The sequence below is a fragment of the Mirounga angustirostris genome, unplaced genomic scaffold (assembly GCF_029215605.1).
Source record: "Mirounga angustirostris isolate CCGP_5_RB_7025 unplaced genomic scaffold, mMirAng1.0.hap1 SCAF_11, whole genome shotgun sequence".
NCBI classification, from domain to species: Eukaryota; Metazoa; Chordata; class Mammalia; order Carnivora; family Phocidae; genus Mirounga; species Mirounga angustirostris.
In genome coordinates, this window is record NW_026991719.1 from 55,976,219 (window position 1) to 55,988,229 (window position 12,011).

At 38.3% G+C, this 12,011-nt stretch overlaps 1 long non-coding RNA gene across 1 annotated transcript in view; it reads right to left on the minus strand.

The window, feature by feature from the left end:
• Nucleotides 1-12,011, minus strand: part of LOC129045852 (uncharacterized) — a 159,018-nt gene that overhangs the window by 27,006 nt on the left and 120,001 nt on the right. The window contains exon 2 of the long non-coding RNA XR_010406145.1: nucleotides 5,129-5,282. This is a non-coding gene — a long non-coding RNA (uncharacterized LOC129045852). The remainder of the gene's footprint in view (nucleotides 1-5,128; nucleotides 5,283-12,011) is intronic.

A 12,011-nucleotide genomic window follows, 5' to 3' on the forward strand; every position in this document is an offset into this window, starting at 1 on the left:
TCAGTCATTTCTAGGTCTGTGGTAGCTGGTCCTGGAACTCTGCCAGCACCCAGTGAGCACAGGGGATGGCCTGCACCTGGTGACGAGAGGCTTGTAGGCAAGACCCAGTCGAGTGCTATTTCCTGGGTCCCGAAATGGGAAGTCACGGAAGAGTTCTGTGTCCCCAGGTTGACAAGTGTCAGTAAGCAGTTCTTGCTTCCCCTCATAGTTAAAATCTGATAGTAGAATCCCTGGGAATCCAGACTTGCTTTGGGGCAGTTAGCAACTGCTCTGGGCCGTGTTGGTTGCTCCTCAGGTCCATGAACTTCCAAAGCCCTTCCAAGGTGATCTTCTAAGTCATGAATTCTTCTCTCCACTGAGTAATCAAAGCAGTAGCCCTAAGGACAGCCGTGCATTTATCAAGCACATCCAGGGTGGGGGCCTAACAGTCTTGTGAAGAGTGTGAGCTTTAGAGTTAGTTAGAGCTGCGTTCAGATCCAGACATAGCCAATTTTTTAACATCTTTATTGAGATGTGATTCACATACTATACAATTCACCCATTTAAAGTATACAATTAAATGGGTTTCAGTGTGTACAAAGAGCTGTGCAACAATCACTACTATCAATTTTATAACATTTTCATCATCTCAAAAAGAAATTCCATACCCATTAACAATCACTTCCCATTCCCACCCCAACCCTTGTTAAAAAACAAACAAACAAACAAACAAAAGCAGCCAGACAGTAGTTAAGACAGTAAAAACAGATTTTATTCAGAACTATTGCAATATGGGACAAAAGAGATCTCAGTATAGAACTGAACTCAATTCCAAATACAGCAAAGATAAGTAGGGATTTATAGCGAAGGAGCAGGTTGGGGAGGGGCGTGGTTGGTGGATGGAAAATTAAGAGGAGGCAACAGGCGTAGGGAGATATTTACTAAATTGTATTCTTGCTGAAGGCAGGCTAAGGTAATCAGAAATACCTGGGGGACAGTAGGGAATTGGGAATTTGACATATCAAGTCTAGAGTAGGGGATTCTCACTAAATTGTCCTAACAGGATTCTTGCTAAAACTAGGCTATGTAGGCCTAAGATCTAGGTCCAAGGACAAGTCCTAGTTGAGTAAAGGGCTTAGAGGAGGCTGACTAAAGATTGGTCAAGGAAAGAGTCTTGTCACCTCTGCAGCCCCTGGCAATCACCAAGCTGTGTTCTGTCTTTACTGATTTGCCCACTCTGGAAATTTCATATAATTGGAATCATACAACATGTGGCCTTTTCTGGCTGGCTTCTTTCACTTAGCATAATGTTTCCAAGATTGTAGCATGTATCAGTATTCCATTTCTTTTTCTTGCAAAATAATATTCTATATTTTATATAGTCATTCATTAGTTACTGGGCATTTTGATTGTTTCCATTTGGGGTTATTATGAATACTGCTGTATAAACATTTGTGTGCAGGTTTTCTGTGGGCATATGCTTTTATTTCTCTTGTGTATTACCTAAGAATGGAATTGCTGGGTTATATGGTAACTCTGTTAAACTATTTGGAAAACTACCACCACTGTCTTCTACAGTGGTGGCATTACTTTACATTACATTCTAACCTGCAGAGGATGACGATTCCAATTTCTCCACATTTTCTACAACACTTGTTATTATCTGTCTTTTTGATTATAGCCACCCTAGTGGGTATGAAATGGTATCTCATTGTGGTTTTTTCTTCTTTTTTTTTTCATTTTTTTTTTTCATTGTGGTTTTGATTTGCATCTCCTTGATGGCTAACATGTTGAGCATCTTTTCATGTGCTTAATGTCCATTTGTGAACCATCTTTGGACAAATGTTTATTCAAAGCCTTTCCTAAATTTTTAATTGCTTTTTAATTATTGATTTGTAAGATTTCTCTATATATTCTATGTACATGTCCCTTATACAATTTGCAAATATTTTTTCCTGTCCTGTGTGCTATCTCTTCACTTCCTTTCTTTTTTCTAAAGATTTTATTTATTTATTTGTCAGAGAGAGAGAGCACAAGCAGGGGGAGTGGGAGAGGGAGAAGCAGGCTCCCCACTGAGCAAGGAGCCCGATGAGGGACTTGATCCCAGGATGCTGGGATCATGACCTGAGCTGAAGGCAGATGCTTAACCAACTGAGCCACCCAGGTGCCCCTTCACTTTCTTGATAGTATACTTTGAAGCAAAACAGTTTTTAATTTTGATGAAGTACAACTTATCTACATTTTATTTTGTCACTTGTGCTTTTGGTGTCATAGCTAAGAAGGCTTTGCCTAAACTGATGTTATGGAGAATAACTCAGGTTTTTCTTCTAAGAGTTTTATAGTTTTCCATCTTTTTTTTTTTTAAAGATTTTATTTATTTATTTGACAGAGAGACAGTGAGAGAGGGAACACAAGCAGGGGGAGTGAGAGAGGGAGAAGCAGGCCTCCCGCTAAGCAGGTAGCCCTATGCGGGGCTCGATCCCAGGACCCCGGGATCACGACCCGAGCCGAAGGCAGATGGTCAACGACCAAGCCAGCCAGGCACCCCTATAGTTTTCCATCTTACATTTAGTTTTATGATCCATTTGGAGTTAATTTGTGTGTATATTCTGTGGCAGGGGTTCAACTTCATTCTTTTGCATGTGGATTGTCAGTTATTCCAGCATTATTTGTTGAAACACTATTCCTCCTTCATTGAATAGTCTTGGCACTCTTGCTGAAAATCAACTCACCATAAATGCAAGGGTTTATTTCTGGATTCTCAGTTCTATCCCATTGATCTTAATATCTATCCTTATGCCAGCCCTACACTGTCATGATTATTGTAGCTTTGTAGTAAGCTTTGAAATCAGGAAGTATGAGTCCTTTAACTTTTTTTCTTCCCATTCAAGATTGTTTTCATTATTCTGAGTCCCTTCCCTTTCCCTATGATTTTGTGGATCAGCTTGTACAATTCTAAAAAAAAAAAAAAAAAGCCAATTGGGACTTTGATAGAAATTGGGTGGAATCTGTAGATTACTTTGGGAGTATTGTCATCTTTCAGCAATGTTTTATAGTTTTTAGTGTACAAGTCTTTTACTTCCTTAGTTAAATTTATGCCTAAGTATTTATACTATTGTAAAAAGGATTTTCTTAATTTCATTTTAGATTATTCATTACAGATATATAGAAATACACCTAATTTTTTTTACATTAGCCATGTATCCTGCAAACTTGCTGAATTTATTTTTAAATCTAATAGTTGCTGCATGTATATGTATTGCATAGGATTTTCTTTTCTTTTTTTTTAAAGATTTATTTATTTATTCGAGAGAGAGAGGGGCAGAGGGAGAAGCAGACTCTCCACTGAGCAAGGAACCTGATGCAGGACTCGATCCCAGGACCCTGAGATCATGACCTGAGCAGAAGGCAGACACTTAACCACCTGAGCCACCCAGGCACCCCATGTATTTCATAGGATTTTCTATATACAAGATCATGTCAACTATAAATAAATACAGTTTTACTTCTTTTTTTTTTTTCCAATTTGGATATCTTTTATTTCATTTTCTTGTATAATGTTCCTGGCTTAAACTTCTAGTACAATGTTGAATAGAAGTGGTGAGAGTAGACATCCTTGTTTTGTTCCTGACCTTAGAGGAAGAACTTTTGGTCTTTCACCATTAAGTCTGATGTTAACTGTGTGTTTTTCATATATACACATTATCAGGTTGAGGAAGTTCTCTTTTATTCCTAGTTTGTTTCATGTTTTTGTCATGAAAGGGTGTTGGATTTTTGTCAAATGCTATTTCAGCATCTATTGAGATAAAGATGTAGATTTTTCCCTGTGTTCTATTAATATGGTATATTACATTGATTGGTTTTCATATGTTGAACCAATCTTAAACTCCTGGGATAAGTCCCACTGGGTCATTGTGGATAATCCTTTTTAAATGCTGCTGGATTAGCTTTGCTAGTATTTTGTTGAGGATTTTGCTAGTATTTTGTTGAGGATCTTCATTAAGAGATACTGGTCTGTAATTTCATTTTGTTGTGATGCCTTTGTCTGGTTTTATCATCAGGGCAATATTGCCCTCATAGGATGAATTGGGACGTGTTCTCTATTTTTTTTTACTTTTTGAAAGAGGTTGCAAAGGATTGGTGTTCTTTCTTCTTTAAACATTTTGGTAAAATTCACCAGTGAAGCCATCTTGACCTCAGCTTTTCTTAGTGGGTAATTTTTTGTTGTTGTTGTTAGTTCACTCTCTTTACTTGTTACAGGCCTGTTAAGATTATCAACTTCTTCCTAGGTCTATTTCAGTAGTTTACATCTTTCTATAAATTTGCCCATTTTATCTAAGTTATCTTATTTCTCAGCATATAGTTATCTGTACTATTTTCTTATAATCATTTTCATATTTATAAGGTCAGTAGTGATGTTCCCTCTTTTATTCCTGATTTTACTAATTTGAATCCTCTCTGTTGATTTCAATATAGCCAAAGGTTTGTCAATTTTGTTGTTCTTTTCAAAGAACCAATTTTTGGTTTTATTTCTTTTCTCTATAGTTTTTCTACTTTCTATTTCATTTATTTCCATTATAATCTTTATTATTTCCTTCCTTCTCCTTGCTTTAGATTTAGTTTGCTCTTCTTTTTGCAGCCAAATACTCCCAATTCTCTTGCTGTATCATCCTGGGTAAGTCACTTCATCTCTCAGAGCTGTAATTCCTCATTTATAAAATGCTACAGTCTACCTCAGGGGATTGTTAGGAGAATGAAATGAGAAAATGTAGATGAAGGGCTCAGTACTGAGTCTGGCACAGAGTTAGTGTTTAACAAATGGTAGTTTCTGTTACATTTTGTGCCAGATCCTGTACTTAGCATTTTATCTATATAACACTGCAACTATGTTCCATGATGACTTGTAAGAGTAGGATTAATTATAAGATTTTTTTAAAAAGTATTTTAGTTATGGCTTACTTAAATACATTTGAAATCTAGAAAATGGTATGAACCATTTCTCCCCTATTGCCAGCTAATACTGCTTTAGTCCACAGACTCTGTCTCAGAAAGGTGCCTAGCAGGCTCCCATTCCTAGATCCCCCTCCTTTTCTCTGTTACTCTTTTGCCCCTGCTTCCACTCCCAGGGTTATGGCCCTATTCTGCTTACCTCTGTGGTCAAGGATGGCAGGATCCATTGGCTTCTTGTGGTCAAGACCAGCAGGAATGTCTCTTGGCTCTAGGAGGAGAGTGGAAACACCTATTCTTCAGATGAAGTACCTTCCAGACCAATAAACCTCTATTGCTTCTATTTGTTTCCTCTCCTGAAAAAAAAAAAAAAAAGAAAAAGTCTATGCATTACTGTAATAAATGGCCTCCTCCTCACCTGAAGGAAGATGGGGAGGAGGAGTTGGATAACTTTTGTTGTGAAAAGAATTCCTCCCTTCTCACCAGGAGTAAGAGTGATGAGGAACAAGCATCCTAGGAGTACCCTTGCAAAGAAGAGTACTGCCACTTCCTTCAGTGAGTTAGAATTTCCCAACATGTTCTCAGGGGACTATCTCTGGATCCTCCAGGTAAACAATGAGAGTGTCCTCTTCTCAAAATCACTAGCAACATTCCTGTCACAGAAACAACTTCCAGTTCCAAAGACTAAACACTGCAGTATCTAGACAATGTTTTGTGGGTGGAGGCTTGCTAATTCCTGGTGCTTTGGAAAGAGCTTCCCACTTATCAAAGATTAAGGTAGTCATGGAATTCCCCTCAAAATGTGTGACATACACACCCCACTATATGTCCCCATGCTCTTCTTTCTTTAGCAGGTTTGAGAATAAACAGCTAATCTGATCATCATCATTATTGCTTTGAGTTTGGAATATCTCCTATCCTAATTACTTCCCTGGTGGGTAAACACTGATATGATGCATTATGTCAGTGATTCTCAAAATGTGGTCCCCAGGCCAGCAGCATCAGAATTCACCTGAAAACTTGCTAGAAATGCAAATCCTTGGCATCACTCCAGACCTAGTCAATGAGAAATTCTAGAGTAAGCCTCAGTCATCTGTATTCAACAATTCCTACAGGAAATGCTGATGTTGTTTGAGTTTTGAAAATCATTGCATTATAGGTCCAGCTTCTGTTCCCCTTTCCAGTTGTACTTTGTAAAGTGACAAGTATTCTAACCAGTTCACTACCAGATACAGAATTGCTGTCCAACAGTATAGCAGCTTTCACATGTAACAAAACCTGATCTCTGAACAGTCACTTTGGTGCCTTATGCAGGTGTCATAGTGTTTTTCCTTTGTGTCTGGGGTACTGTGTTGCCCCCATCACCTACCCATCAGCAAATGGAAATGTGTTCCTTAGCTTACCTGCAAACAGAGCCCTTATCTACCCATCTGGGCCCTTCCATTGATTTCAGATTCCAATGGTCAGATAGGGCTCCCTTCAAAATATCAAGGAGGTGGGTGGGAGGCCAGAGGCATACTCTTCATATCATTATATGTATGGACTTGACAGCCCACATGCCCATTCTACCCGATCTTATTATGGCCAGAGGAACCCCACCATGTTTATTAACATTTCTTAAATTTTAATACAGAGGTTCTTTGGATAATGACAGGAGTAATTCTCACTTTTTGATTCCTGACAATTGAGACAGTTTCCATAACAACGAACTCTCAAACTCTCTCAGGCAAAATGCATGCAAGCAAAAGTGCCTCCCAGCATACCTGTACTATCACGGATATTCTCTGATTCCAGGCAAGGTTCACTGGGCACGACAAGTGTCAAGACACCAATATGTTGCCCAGATAATAATTATTTTATTCAAGGGAAAACAATTAATTCTAGGGGTTTGAGGGATGATTTATATCCTTATAGTTTGTTTGTGTGGGCAATGATTTTACTAAACACTTGAAATGCAGTTGTCACGTTTTGCCTGAAATTCCTTGATTATTTTGGGCCAAAGAAACTCAATTAGCTTTACATACATTCCCTTTTTAAAAGTTTTTATTTTAATTCCAGTTGGTTAACATACAGTGTTATGTTAGTTTCAGGTGTATAATATAGTGATTCAACATTTCCATACATCACCCAGTGCTCATCAAAGTGCACCCCTTAATCTCATCACCTATTTAACCCATCCCCCACCTCCTCCCCTCTGGTACAGTTTGTTCTCTATAACTAAGAGTTTGTTTCTTGGTGTGTCTTTCTCTTTTTTTCCTTTGCTCATTTGTTTTTGTTTCTTAAATTCCACATACGAGTGAAATCATATGCTATTTGTCTTTCTCTGACTGACTTATCTCACTTATACTCTATGGCTCCATCCAAGCCATTGTAAATGGCAAGATTTCATTCTTTTTTATGGATGAATAATATTCACATGTATAAATATATGAAATATATATATATGTACCATTTCTTCTTTATCCGTATATATATGGAGATATATATATAATTTCTTTATCCATTCATCTTTTGATGGACATTTGGGATGCTTCCATATCTTGGCTATTGTAAATAATACTGCTATAAACATAGGGGTGCATGTATCCCTTTGAGCTAGTGTTTTTGTATTCTTTGGGTAAATACCCAGTAGTGTGATTGCTGGATCATATGGTAGTTCTATTTTTAACTTTTGGGGGAACCTCCATACTGTTTTCCACAATGACTGCACCAGTTTGCATTTCCAGCAACAGTGCAAGAGGGTTCCTTTTTCTCCACGTCCTTGCCAACACTTGTTTCTTCTGTTATTGATTTTAGCCATTCTGACAGGTGTGAGGTGATATCTCATTGTAGTTTTGATTTACATTTCCTTGATGGTAAGTGATGATGAACACCTTTTCATGTGTCTGTTGGCCGTCTGTATGTCTTCTTTGGAGCAATGTCTGTTCATGACTTCTGCCCATTTTTTAATTGGATTATTTGTTCTCTGGGTGTTGAGTTGTATAAGTTCTTAGATTTTAGATACTAACCTTTTATCAGATACGTCATTTGCAAATATCTTCTCCCATTTCATATGGTGGCCTTTTAGCTTTGTTGATTGTTTCCTTAACTGTGCAGAAGCTTTTTATTTTTATGTACTCCCAATAGTTATTTTTGCTTTTGTTTTTCTTGCCTCAGAAGACATATCTAGAAAGAAGTTGCTACAGCCGATGTCAAAGAGGTTACTGCCTGTGTTCTCCTCTAGAATTTTTATGGTTTCATGTCTCACATTTAGGTCTTTAATCCATTTTGAATTTATTTTTGTGTATGGTGTAAGAAAGTGATCCAGTTTCATTCTTTTGTATGTAGCTGTCTAGTTTTCCCAACACCATTTGTTGAAGAGACTGTCTTTTCCCCATTGGATATTCTTTCCTGCTTTGTTGAAGATCAATTGACCATATAGTTATGTGTTCATTTTGGGGGGTTTTATTCTGTTCCATTGATCTATGTGTCTATTTTTGTGCCAGTACCATACTATTTTGATCACTAGTACTTTGTAATATAATTTTGTAATAACTTTGTACAGAATTGTGATGTCTCCAGCCTTCTTTTTTCAAGGTTGCTTTGGCTGTTCAGGGTTTTGGGTGGTTCCATACAAATTTTAGGGTTGTTTATTCTAGCTCTGTGAAAGATGCTGTTGGTATTTTGATAAGGATTGCATTAAATATGTAGACTGCTTTGGGGAGTATAGACATTTTAACAATTCTAATCCAGGAGCATGGAATGTCTTTCCATTTCTTTGTGTCATCTTCAATTTCTTTCATCAGTGTTTTATACTTTTCAGAGTACAGGTTTTCCACCTCTTTGGTTAGGTTTATTCCTAGGTATCTTACTGGTTTTGGTGCATTGGTAAATGGAAATGATTCCTTGATTTCTCTTTCTGCTGCTTCATTATTGCTGATTAGAAATGCAACAGATTTCCGTACATTGATTTTGTATCCTGCGACACACTGAATTATTAAACATAATCCAGACATTATAACCTTTCATCCATAAATACTTTATATATAGTTCCCCAAAAATGAGGACTTTATTTTTTAATATAACCACAAACATTGGAGAGATTTAGACATGGGAGTGCTGTGGCATGATTTGTATTTAAAAGATCACTCTGGCTACTTATGGAGAAAAGATTATAGGTGCTCAATGATGGTAGTGAAGAGATTTGTTAGGTTACTTCAGTGGTCCAGGAGACAGATGGTGATCGTTTGGATCATGGGTAGCACTGGAAATGAAGACAAGTCAGACTGCTGTAGATAGAAGGTAATAGTAGCTCATGAAGTTAAGAAACTTTTTAATTACAAGGGCCTAAGGGAGCTCCTGCTCTGAGACCACAGTCACCTTTGTCAGCATTATCTAAATGCTTTGAGGAGAGTATGGTCTCAGGGAATTCTACTCTGGGGTGGCCAAGGATGATTGCTCTGAAGGTCACCCAAACCATCTGAGCTGAGGTATAATTAAGCATGTTGCCCAAATATATCTCAACTTCATAGCTTTGGAATACACGTGGGATGCTGGTCATGACATGGTGGAACACTCCTGGTAGTACTAGGATGACCAAGGTAAAATACTTGACTTGGTGGTCTGGGGTCCTAGCTACTTGTGAGGCTGCTTTGAACTTGCTAAGATCACTGCTTCTGAAGGCCTGAACTAGGATGGAGCTCCCAGGATCAGCTAATAGCACTATAGCCATAGAAAGTCCTAGCTGTGGTTAAGAGGAAAAGAAGAAGTACAAACCAGAGAGCTGGGGTTTGAATATAAGATTTTATCTGAGGATTAGACTAGGCCATAAGATAACATGGGAGATGGGGGGAGGATGTAAAACAAATCATAAGTTTGATGCCAAGAAAATCAACAATAGGTTAGGAAGCAGTGCACAGCTGGTCAATGAAAGTGGTTCAGGGTGTAGGCTGCAAGTCATGTCAGAGGTCTGTTCCAACTATGTGGTTTGAGGTTTGGGTGGAAGTGGGCTAATGCTAAGAATCCAATCGGGCAGGGTGAGACACTGGCAGATGTTCCTCCACTTGCCTTTGGGGCTACAGATGAAGGTATTATGTCTCCTGATACCTGAAATTTCCAGTCTCGTGTGGTCATGATTTCTAGTACTTGGTTGTCCTAGAGGAATTTTAGTTTACTATTTTGAAGCGTGGGTAAAGCCTTGCTATTTCCCCAGAGATTTCTGTCAATAACAATTCAGAACATGCTTACTTCTGGCCCTGGCCGCAAAGTATTCCCACGTGATATAGACTGGACCCTGGAAATGAGGAAATAATCCTGTCCCTCCAACTCCTGGGAGGAAGAAGCTTCCTGAGCTTATGCTCCAAGAGAATCATCCCAGACACCACATAGTTGACCAGAATTTCAGCTACTGACAGGGTAGGTTGGACTGCTGGCTGAGGGGCCCACATTAAGTGTCGACAACAGTAGATCAAGATGAAAGCCATTGCTCTACAGTGGAAAAGACAGGCAGTGAGTGACCACAAAAGTTAGCAACTTATCCTGGCTTCTGAGAAAGAAGTTCACATGTAACAACCCTCTTAGCAGGACTCATGATGGTGATGATGGTAATGATGATGATGGGATGGTTCCCACTTATTGAGCACGTATTGTATGTCAGACACTATATTAAATTTTATATTAATATGTTTTATATTAATTATCTCACTTAATCAACACAGTAATCCTGAGAGGTTCTTATTATCCTCATTTTTACAGCTAAAGAAACCAAAACTCAGAATGGTTCAGTGATTTGTCTAAAGTTACATACTAGCTAGTAACTGGTTGAGTCCAAATTCAAATACATGCAATCTGATCTCAGAGCCTGAGCTTTTAACCTTTTTGCTATGTTGCCCATAGAATGTATCCATTCATAATACAACAAAATTGGGGCAGAGAATCAACAAGTTTTGATAGAGAGGATTCCCATGAATAAAATTGCATGCTATTCTGGAATATACTATGGCCTGGATTGGCAAGCAAGCTCTAAATATGAAAATGGGGCAGGCATGAAGGTAGGATGGGGGAAAGAGCAGGCCCAGGAATTCAACTGCCCCATGACATAGATTCAATGATGCCTCTCAAAACATGTATGCTTGGCCATGAGTAATAGATGGTAGAATCATCCAAATACATGCACTCTTTTTAGCTGCAGGAAGGGCCCAAATAATAGTCCTAGCTATGCTAGAAAATAGTTGTGGCCTCAAGTTCACATTCTTAGCCATATCCACTGAGTGGATTTTTAAAAATATTTTATTTTATTTAAATTCAATTAATTAACATACAGTTTATAATTAGTTTCAGAGGTAGAGTTCAATGATGCATCAGTTGTATATAACACCCACGTGCCCTCCTTAATGCCCATCACCCAGTTACCCCATGCCCCCACCCACCTCTCCTCCAGCTGCCCTTAGTTTGTTTCCTTTAGTTAAGAGACTCTTATGTTTTGTCTTCCACTCTGCTTTCATCTTATTTTATTTTTCTCTCCCTTCCCCTATGTTCACCTGTTTTGTTTCTTAAATTCCACATGAGTGAAATCATATAGGTCTTTCTCAGATTGACTAATTTCAATTAGCATAATACCCTCTAGTTCCATCCATGTCATTGCAAACGGTAAGATTTCATTTTTTGATAGCTAATATTCCATTGTATATATATACCACCTCTTCTTTATCCATTCATCTGTTGATGGACATCTGGGCTCTTTCCACAGTTTGGCTATTGTGGACATTGCTGCCATGAACATTGGGGTGCATATGCCCCTTTGGATCACTATGTTTGTATCTTTTGGGTAAATACCTAGTAGGGCAATTGTTGGGTCATATGGTAGCTCTATTTTTAAATTTTTGAGGAAGCTCCATACTGTTTTCCAGAGTGACTGTACCAGCTTGCATTCCCACCAACAGTGTAAGAGGGTTCCCCTTTCTCCTCATCCTTGCCAACTTTTCTTGTTTCCTGATTTGTTAATTTTAGCCGTTCTGACTGGTGTGTGGTGATATCTCATTGTGGTTTTGATTTGTATTTCCCTGATGCTAGAGTGATGTGGAACATTTTTTCATGTGTCTGTTAGC